The sequence below is a fragment of the Silene latifolia genome, chromosome 11 (genome assembly GCF_048544455.1).
Source record: "Silene latifolia isolate original U9 population chromosome 11, ASM4854445v1, whole genome shotgun sequence".
Taxonomy (NCBI): domain Eukaryota; kingdom Viridiplantae; phylum Streptophyta; class Magnoliopsida; order Caryophyllales; family Caryophyllaceae; genus Silene; species Silene latifolia.
Window position 1 is genome coordinate 90700496 of NC_133536.1, and position 9518 is coordinate 90710013.

The window sequence follows — 9518 nt, forward strand, 5'->3', positions numbered from 1 at the left end:
TTCGTTAATTTGTTTATTCTTTTCTTTTCTCAAACCATCCGTTTTAAATGTTTTCGACGTAAATCAATCAAACCATTATAATTATTGTAATTTTCTTTATTGTATTTATTTCTTTATTATTTATTGTTTGTATGCTCTCACATGCAATCTACCTAAATTTCTACTTCGACATTAATGCATGTTAAATTACGTGTTTACCGACTTAGTTAATTCTCACATGTTAGGATTAATCTAATGGATGTTGCATTGCATGCATATAACCTTCAACATATCGAGTATAGACGATTTTCCCTAATCATTAGTAGAGGCCGCTATCGAGGCGGACGGGACTAGGTGTTCGATCAAAAGAACTTCCTAATACGTACCCTCACCCCTTACTCCAGATCTCTGTGAACATCCGTGTTCATTGGAATCTACGAGAGTCATTCTAGACATAGAATGCTAAGGGTAACGAGTTCTTAATGTCTATGTCATTACTTTGTGTCTTGACATGACGCGAAGTATTCGAACGGTTTCAATTTCCCACAATAAATTGGTGGCCACTCCACTAATGCAAAGCTTGCTCGTTTTCTACCCGAGCGACCCCCGTGGGCCCGCGTCAACATGAGTAAAATTATGTATCTTATTATAATTCGATTAAATAAGATTCGGTCTAAGTAATTTAGATTGTTTTATTACTTATTGTTTATGAAACAATTGAAATAAAGAATGAATGGTTTATTATAAATACAAGTAGTTGTGATTTATAATTCTATGATCCATTTTAAGTAATTGTAATTGTGAATTACTAGTTAATTTTTGTATGTGATTTATTTTGTTTATATAATGATTTTTAAGTGAGTTAAAAATGCATTATTAAAACAACATGTCTAGTAACATGTCCAATATGTCACACTATACAAATTGACATTTGATAAACTTAAAATGGACCCATTTTAAATGGGTTATCCGTGTATATGGGGTTATAGGGTTTAATTGTGCTTTGTTATTTTATTTAAGTGGAAGGCATAATCATAACCTACTAATGATAGGTTTGCATGCCTAAACTCTTGAGAAGAGAAACTAGCAAAGCCATTGGGCACTCTTCCCCTCCAACCTACCCGGCCACCCTAATGAATTAGAAGAGGTTTTCTCTTCTAATTCAAGATATTCATTTATATAAGTTTATTACTTAGTGAATAACTCATCTCTCTAGTTTTTGGTTGTGAACACACTAGAAAATCTCAAATTTCTCTAATATTATTCTCTCATTACTAGAAGTAGTATACTAATAATATTAGTTATTATTTTACACAAATACTAATTTCTAGTAATAAATTAGTATTTGTATTAAGAGTGTTTCCTTGGTACAAATCCTTAAGGAGTAGATCCCATCATTGGATCTAGGGTTTTTCTTGGGCATTTGGATTTGTCTTTAAGAAGACTAATTTTTTAACACCCGCGAATTTCCCATTTTGACATTTAAAATTTATTAAACGTTTGATTGCTTTATTTTATATTTTCGAATTATTCAATTTAATTAATTTTATTTCAAATACGATTTTTATAAAAGTAATATATAAAAGCTCATTTATATAAAAATACGTATTATTAAATTATATTTTTTAAGACATAATTTATATAAGAATATATGTATGCGTATTTTTGGTCGGACAATAATAGTGACAGTAATAATAATAATTCCCATCTAGCTATAGACCGTCACAATTTCAGTTGTGAGACTAATCTTTTCTCGACCTATCCCATACCGACAACACACCACTTACCTTTTTCACCTAACTAGTCTAATAATTGTCCACTCATACACTCACCCTACACACTACATTTATATAATCATTATTATAATACATTATTATATATTATTATTACTATTATTATTATTATAATATATTATTACTATTAATACCCATGTGTAATACGTGACCCCCCCCCCCCCTGCATTCCTTCTTCTTCTTTTTACGAAACAAAACAAACAACAACAGCGACAACAACCCAGCTCCATACCCATTTTTATTCGACCTTCAAACCCGGATCCCTCCCTCATTTCTCGACCAAATTCGATGATTTTTGCACCCTTAGCTTCCTCTTCCCTTCCTCATTCTTTTAAGGTAAGAAAGTTTCTGTTTTGACTTAGTTTTTGAATGTGTCGTCTTATGACAACTCGGCTCCTTGACTCATACAACTCACTTTTCCTCTTTTTAGTCGAAGACCCGAGAGCAGCTCGTACTTATGGACGTTTTTGCTCTGAAATTCGTGAGATTAAAGGTAACGGTGATAGGTTACTCGACAAATGTCGACATCCCTTATTGTTGTGTCGTTTTATGTGTTAAGTTCGTGTGTGGAATGTTTAGTTGCAGTAAAGTCTCGTTCTTTATCAGGTTTGGCTTATTTTTCGTCTGAAAATGGTGTCTTAACCGGGTAAGGGTTCGGCTTGTTTGTATTCTGTTTTTCGTCTCAAAACGACTCGAATTCGGGGCGGTCTTAGGTGTGAGACAGAGTGCATTTGTGCAGTCTTTGGGGTGGAAGTTAAGGTGGGGTGAATGGTGGTCGTGTGAGGGTTTCTCATGGCCCCTTCAGACGGTTTTTATGCTGAGAGTGGGACTGATTTGGTGTCCGTATTGGACGGTTTTATGCTCTGTTTTGGGATGGTCAAAATGGTGGTTGTTGGGTGGCCTGTCACGGCCTGGTTTGGCCTATGTTTTTATGGTGGTTTTGCTAGTTGTTTGGAACTGGGTTGGGTCGTAAGGATGAGTGTCTGTGTCGGGTTTAAGAGAACCCAAAACGGGCGGATGGTTGGGTCGTATTTAGTGCTACCCAAACGGTCCATGAGTCGTGATTATGGGTGCTCATAGTATAGGCTCGGTTATTTGAAATAATTAATTTCCGTCTCATGCTTATACAAATACATGTACATTCACTTGTTTGGGTTGTTTGAATGGGTTATTGTTGTTGGGTTATTGGCCTAGCAGTGGCCTGGCCGTGGCCTGCTGTTGGCCGGGCCGTGGCCTATTGTAGTATGGCAGTAGCCTGGCAGCAGCCTAGCAGTAGCTTGCAGTGGCCTGGCTATGGCTTGGCAGTGGCCTGGCAATGGCTTGGCAGTGGCCTGGCCGTGGCCTAGGCGGTGGCTTAGCTTGTCACGGGTTTGAGGCCGTGTGTAGTTGGTTGTTAGGCCGAGTTTGAGGTTGCCATAATAGCTTTTGAGCCGTGTTCATAAATTATTGGGCGCTAGTTTGGTTTAGGTAAAATATTATTAATTCTCGTCTCGTGCTTTATATGACGCAATCCGTTAAATAGTGTTCATTATATATATACATTTGCTCACATGATTAAATGTTTGGGTTCAACATGATTTAATGGTTGGGTTGTACATGAGTAATATGTTGGGGTTAACATGTCTTGTTTGTTGGGCTTAATATGATTCAATTATTGGGTTTCTTATAATTGGTTTATTGGACTCATTTTGTCACTGGTATTAGGCTTGTTTGCATTCCGTAATTCTCACATGACGTAAATTATTCATTATCGCTGTTATATTTTATTTAACCGGCATGTTAAATTGTAAAGTGGAACATTTAGTAATATAATACAAGTATGAGATATTTATTATCAATAAGTACTTGTAGGAGTCGTCATATTCTTGATAATGTCTTGTATTGTTCTGTTGTGAGAGTCTTGGTCCTATCGGATACTAGGGGTGAGCTATAAGCCCTCTAGTTGTGATATGATCGTCGGGATTAATGTTCCCATCTGTACTTATGGTGAGATGTAAGCCATAAGTATGAATGTGACATTAGTGATCCCGTGATATGTGATATTCTAACGTGTTTATATTTGTATCATCATTCTTACTCTTATTGTGACTCAAGTGTGACGTTTTACATTGTGTGACGACTTGACATTCCTTATTTACCCTTTCGGACCTTTGGTTACGGATATGTGTGCCATGTTTCCGGATTGGGTTATCCTTCCGCCTCTTCGGACCTTTGGTTACGGACTGTGTACCATGTTTCCGATTTGGGGTTACTCGACCTTTGGTTAGGGTCTGTGTGCCATGTTTTGAGTCTTGGATGCGGATAGGTCACCGCATGTCGAATCGGGTGACGTCCATCCCGAGAGTCTGGATCCAGGTTTAGACTAGGACCGTATTATGATCGTCGTCCTACCAGGAGGTTGGAGTCCATGATGTAGTCTTGTGTATGGTATCTCGGACATGCTTTAAGGGTAGCCTCTGAGCCGGATACTCCGTCTACACTTTGTGTTAGTCTTACACTTGTGAGTCGTGTCAATATGAGTTTGTTGACTTGGTTGTTCTATGCCCTTGATTGCATATTTATTCTAATATATCATGCCTATTCCATTAAGAAAGTATTATGCCTATCTCATCATGATTATCCATTATATTCCCTTGTTCTTTACTGTTCAAATATGTTGCATGATCAATATGTTTAATTAAGTGTTTGTTTACTTGCATTTCGACATATTGTGGCTGGGAGAACCTTGAGTTACTCTCCACTGACTGTGGCGTTCATGTTTACATGAATGACAGGTGGTGAAGATGCTTACGTGGGGAAGACGTGTGGGCTAGCGAGAACTAAACCCTTGGACCTTAGTTTGCTAGTTTAGAAACCCTTATCTGTTTATTCGTGGGATATCTTTTTCCCGCTTTCTAGACTTGGGTTGTAATAACCTAAGTTTGCCTATTGTTGTATTTGTTTCATTTCATTAGTGGCTCCCGCTCGTTAATCTTTAACTAGTAATAAAAAGTTTTTAAAAATATCACAAATTTCCGCTTTAATTTATTAGTTATATTTTCCGCGTTATCGCGAGGTGTCACAGTTGGTATCAGAGCCTATGTTGCTCCCGACGCACACACGTGTACCCCAAATTTAATCTTGAACTTGACCTTGAATAATGAATGAGAGATGGGTAGACTTAAGGACCTAAGGTGGTAGTCTGTAGTGTGTTTGCTCTTTGTTAGGTTCTAACATGTTTGTTATTTGTCGATCATTGGTTCTTGCACTTTTGGATCGACAAACCATGAGCTTCCCCATGTTGTGATCAAGATTTGGTGCCTATTGTCGAGCATTGAAGATTTGTTCAACTTTTGAAGGATGATTCTACTTCCTTGAAGATAATTCTCATTCATTGCGTACCTTGCCTTATTCTTTACTTCTTGATGCTTATTTCCTCTTTTAAACTTTCTTTTCCTTTTCCTTGGAAGTTACTCTTGTACCCTCCCAACTTGTCCTTTGTTCCTTGCTAATCTTTCTTTAACGCCTTTTGATAGTTCTCTTTCTCTTGTGGGATGTCAACCTTGGTTGGATAATTTGGCTCTGTGGAGTTTATTTGTGGTTGACCTATGACCCTGGTTTTGAGAGGTTGTGATGTTCGAAAGACTTAGGTAGTGTGATGAGACATACTTAATAATTCTTACACCTAGTTCCTTGATAAAGTGAGTATAATTGATTGGTGGATTCCGTGTGTTAAGTGTGAGTTGCATATGTTACTATGGTTATAGAACTTGGCTTTGTTGCTTATGTTTGGGACTTTAAAGGCTTGAGAAGTGTAGTGAGAGGTGTCTTGGGATACTAGTGCTTAGTACTTGACTTAAAATAGATGAAATTGAATGGTGGATTTGAGGATGTAGGATTGACTAAGTAAATCGAGTTTGTGATTGGCTTTCGTAGACACTTTAGATATGAGGGTTTGTTAATGTATATGTTACCATATGAGAAATGCTAATTGTGGGATTATTAGTTGGTCTAAGTGAGTGATCTTGATTACTACTTGAGGTTGTGTTGAGTACTTGAGATGATGGGATGATAATGTAGTTGAGTGTAGTTCCGCTTTTGGGAATCCGTAATAAGTAAAAGGATAGAAGGACTCGAGATCCTATAGATTTTTCAAACTTGGGTGATTATGCACCTTTCTCAAAAGAGTGTGTAGTAGAGTGAACTTTCATGAAAGGAGTTTTAGGTTGACCTGTTACTACCTTACCCTATATGAGAACCTTGTGGAATATTTGAGGAACATTTTCTGGGAATTCAGAGCTTGGAATTAGGATCCTTGATTGAGGATTTTACCATTTTGAGAAACCCATGGTTGACCCTAGTTGGATGTGAGTATAGCTTTGTTGGAAACTTTGACCTTGATCTTGTGGAAGTTTTTTGTAAATGTTTGAGGATTTGGAGTGGTGAAATCACACTTATAGTGAAGTACCTTGTTACATAGAATAACTTAGGGTGAAGTAACATAAGTGTTCTGAGGAAATCTTTGGGAGTTATGTGGTTATAAGTTTTGTGGTTAGGAAGTTTTCGGAACCGTTTAGGATGATGTTGTTGTTTGAGATTTGAGTACCTGGCGTTTCCTTGTTGTCTAATTTCCCTTTTTCCTTGATCATAAGTGTTACCGTTCATACCTGTCTTCCTCGCTTTGTCATGCTCCTCCCTTAAGTTTGATGTTGGTAACCTATGAAACTCCATCTTTGACATCCTTTTAGATTTGACTTCAATTCTTACCCTAGGAAATTCATCATAGCTCTTTTGTTAGTTAAGTTTGGATTCTCTTAGCGTACTTGTTTTTGTGATGTCTAAGTTACCTTCCTTTTTGTACAACTTCTAAACTTTCAAGCTACCAGTTTTGATTCGTTGTTAAAAGTTTATGTTATTTTTGCAAAACCTTACCTATTTTAAAGATTTGAAAATGAAAATTTGATTTAATTCCATATTTGTTCCTTGAGTATAGACTTTTTTATCATGATTTTAATTGCTAAACCTGTGATCTCTTTAAATTTTATCCAATTTCTGTTAACTTTGATCTATTTATGATTTCTTTGTCAAAGTATAATGTTATATTTTCAGGAATTTGATTCCCTTTTGAGTTTGAAAGTGAAACCTCTATCTCTATTTTGGCTTTTGCAAGAGGAAATTTGAGTGGATTATCTTTTTCTTTTGATTTTGACGTTGTTCGGATGATAGAACTCGTTATTGGAGACGTTTGATAACTTGTTCTACGCTTGTCGGCGAATTGATTTTGTTTAATTTGTCTTTGACTTGGAAAGTTAGCCTTCATGTGTGCACGACAAGAGCAATTTCGTTCCATGAATGAGACTTACACTTTTGAAAACTCTCCATTAATAATTTGAAGTGTTTTGATTTTGATTTATACAAATGATTTACCTTTCGATCTGGTTCTGTCGAAAATTTTTATTTGAAACTTTTGAAAGAATTCTAATTCTTACAAGTAAGTAACCTTTTAATGTTTTGGTTACCAATTTTAAAAGTCCAGTTTTATTTTTATATAATCTTTCACTTCTACTTTCAAGTTTCGAGGACGAAACTTTTTAAAAGATGGGGTGATTGTAACACCCGCGAATTTCCCATTTTGACATTTAAAATTTATTAAACCGTTTGATTGCTTTATTTTATATTTTCGAATTATTCAATTTAATTAATTTTATTTCAAATACGATTTTTATAAAAGTAATATATAAAAGCTCATTTATATAAAAATACGTATTATTAAATTATATTTTTTAAGACATAATTTATATAAGAATATATGTATGCGTATTTTTGGTCGGACAATAATAGTGTCAGTAATAATAATAATTCCCGTCTTAATTTCCGTCTAGCTATAGACCGTCACATTTCCACTTGTGAGACTAATCTTTTCTCGACCTATTCCATACCGACAACACACCACTTACCTTTTTCACCTAACTAGTCTAATAATTGTCCACTCATACACTCACCCTACACACTACATTTATATAATCATTATTATAATACATTACTATATATTATTATTACTATTATTATTATTATTATTATTATTATAATATATTATTACTATTAATACCCATGTGTAATACGTGACCCCCACCCCCCTGCATTCCTTCTTCTTCTTTCGAAACAAAACAAACAACAGCAGCGGCAACAACCCAGCTCCATACCCATTTTTATTCGACCTTCAAACCCGGATCCCTCCCTCATTTCTCGACCAAATTCGATGATTTTTGCACCCTTAGCTTCCTCTTCCCTTCCTCATTCTTTTAAGGTAAGAAAGTTTCTGTTTTGACTTAGTTTTTGAATGTGTCGTCTTATGACAACTCGGCTCCTTGACTCATACAACTAACTTTTCCTCTTTTTAGTCGAAGACCCGAGAGCAGCTCGTACTTATGGACGTTTTTGCTCTGAAATTCGTGAGATTAAAGGTAACGGTGATAGGTTACTCGACAAATGTCGACATCCCTTATTGTTGTGTCGTTTTATGTGTTAAGTTCGTGTGTGGAATGTTTAGTTGCAGTAAAGTCTCGTTCTTTATCAGGTTTGGCTTATTTTTCGTCTGAAAATGGTGTCTTAACCGGGTAAGGGTTCGGCTTGTTTGTATTCTGTTTTTCGTCTCAAAACGACTCGAGTTCAGGGCGGTCTTAGGCGTGAGACAGAGTGCATTTGTGCAGTCTTTGGGGTGGAAGTTAAGGTGGGGTGAATGGTGGTCGTGTGAGGGTTTCTCATGGCCCCTTCAGACGGTTTTTGTGCTGAGAGTGGGACTGATTTGGTGTCCGTATTGGACGGTTTTATGCTCTATTTTGGGATGGTCGAAATGGTGGTTGTTGGGTGGCCTGTCACGGCCTGGTTTGGCCTATGTTTTTATGGTGGTTTTGCTAGTTGTTTGGAACTGGGTTGGGTCGTAAGGATGAATGTTTGTGTCGGGTTTAAGAGAACCCAAAACGGGCGGATGGTTGGGTCGTATTTAGTGCTACCCAAACGGTCCATGAGTCGTGATTATGGGTGCTCATAGTATAGGCTCGGTTATTTGAAATAATTAATTTATGTCTCATGCTTATACAAATACATGTACATTCACTTGTTTGGGTTGTTTGAATGGGTTATTGTTGTTGGGTTATTGGCCTAGCAGTGGCCTGGCCGTGGCCTGCTGTTGGCCTGGCCGTGGCCTATTGTAGCATGGCAGTAGCCTGGCAGCAGCCTAGCAGTAGCTTGCAGTGGCCTGGCTATGGCTTGGCAGTGGCCTGGCAGTGGCCTGGCTGTGGCCTGGCAGTGGCCTGGCCGTGGCCTATGCAGTGGCCTAGCTGTTGGAATATGTGTCCTCCGACAATAATGCGATCACGACTGTTGATCATGATGATCACATGTTTAAATCTCATCATAAAGAATACAATTGGGAAGTAATTTTTACTGTCAACTGATCAACATATATCGGTAATGATTGGCTGACTAGAGTTTGACATTACTGTCGTGCGACGGTGGTGATCAGTTGATCCCCTAGGTCATACCTATAGAAAACACTCTTAATTGATCATTTAATTAATCGTATAACGTTACGAGTTAATTAAATTACTTGAAAATTGACGGACGATTTTGGAAGTAAAATTTACGTATCACATTGGAATTTGATTAAATGAGATACGGTCTGAGTAATCGAATTGTATTATTACTCAGATGAAATTATTGTTTAAAGAAACAATTAAAATTGAATGAATTATTATAAATACAATT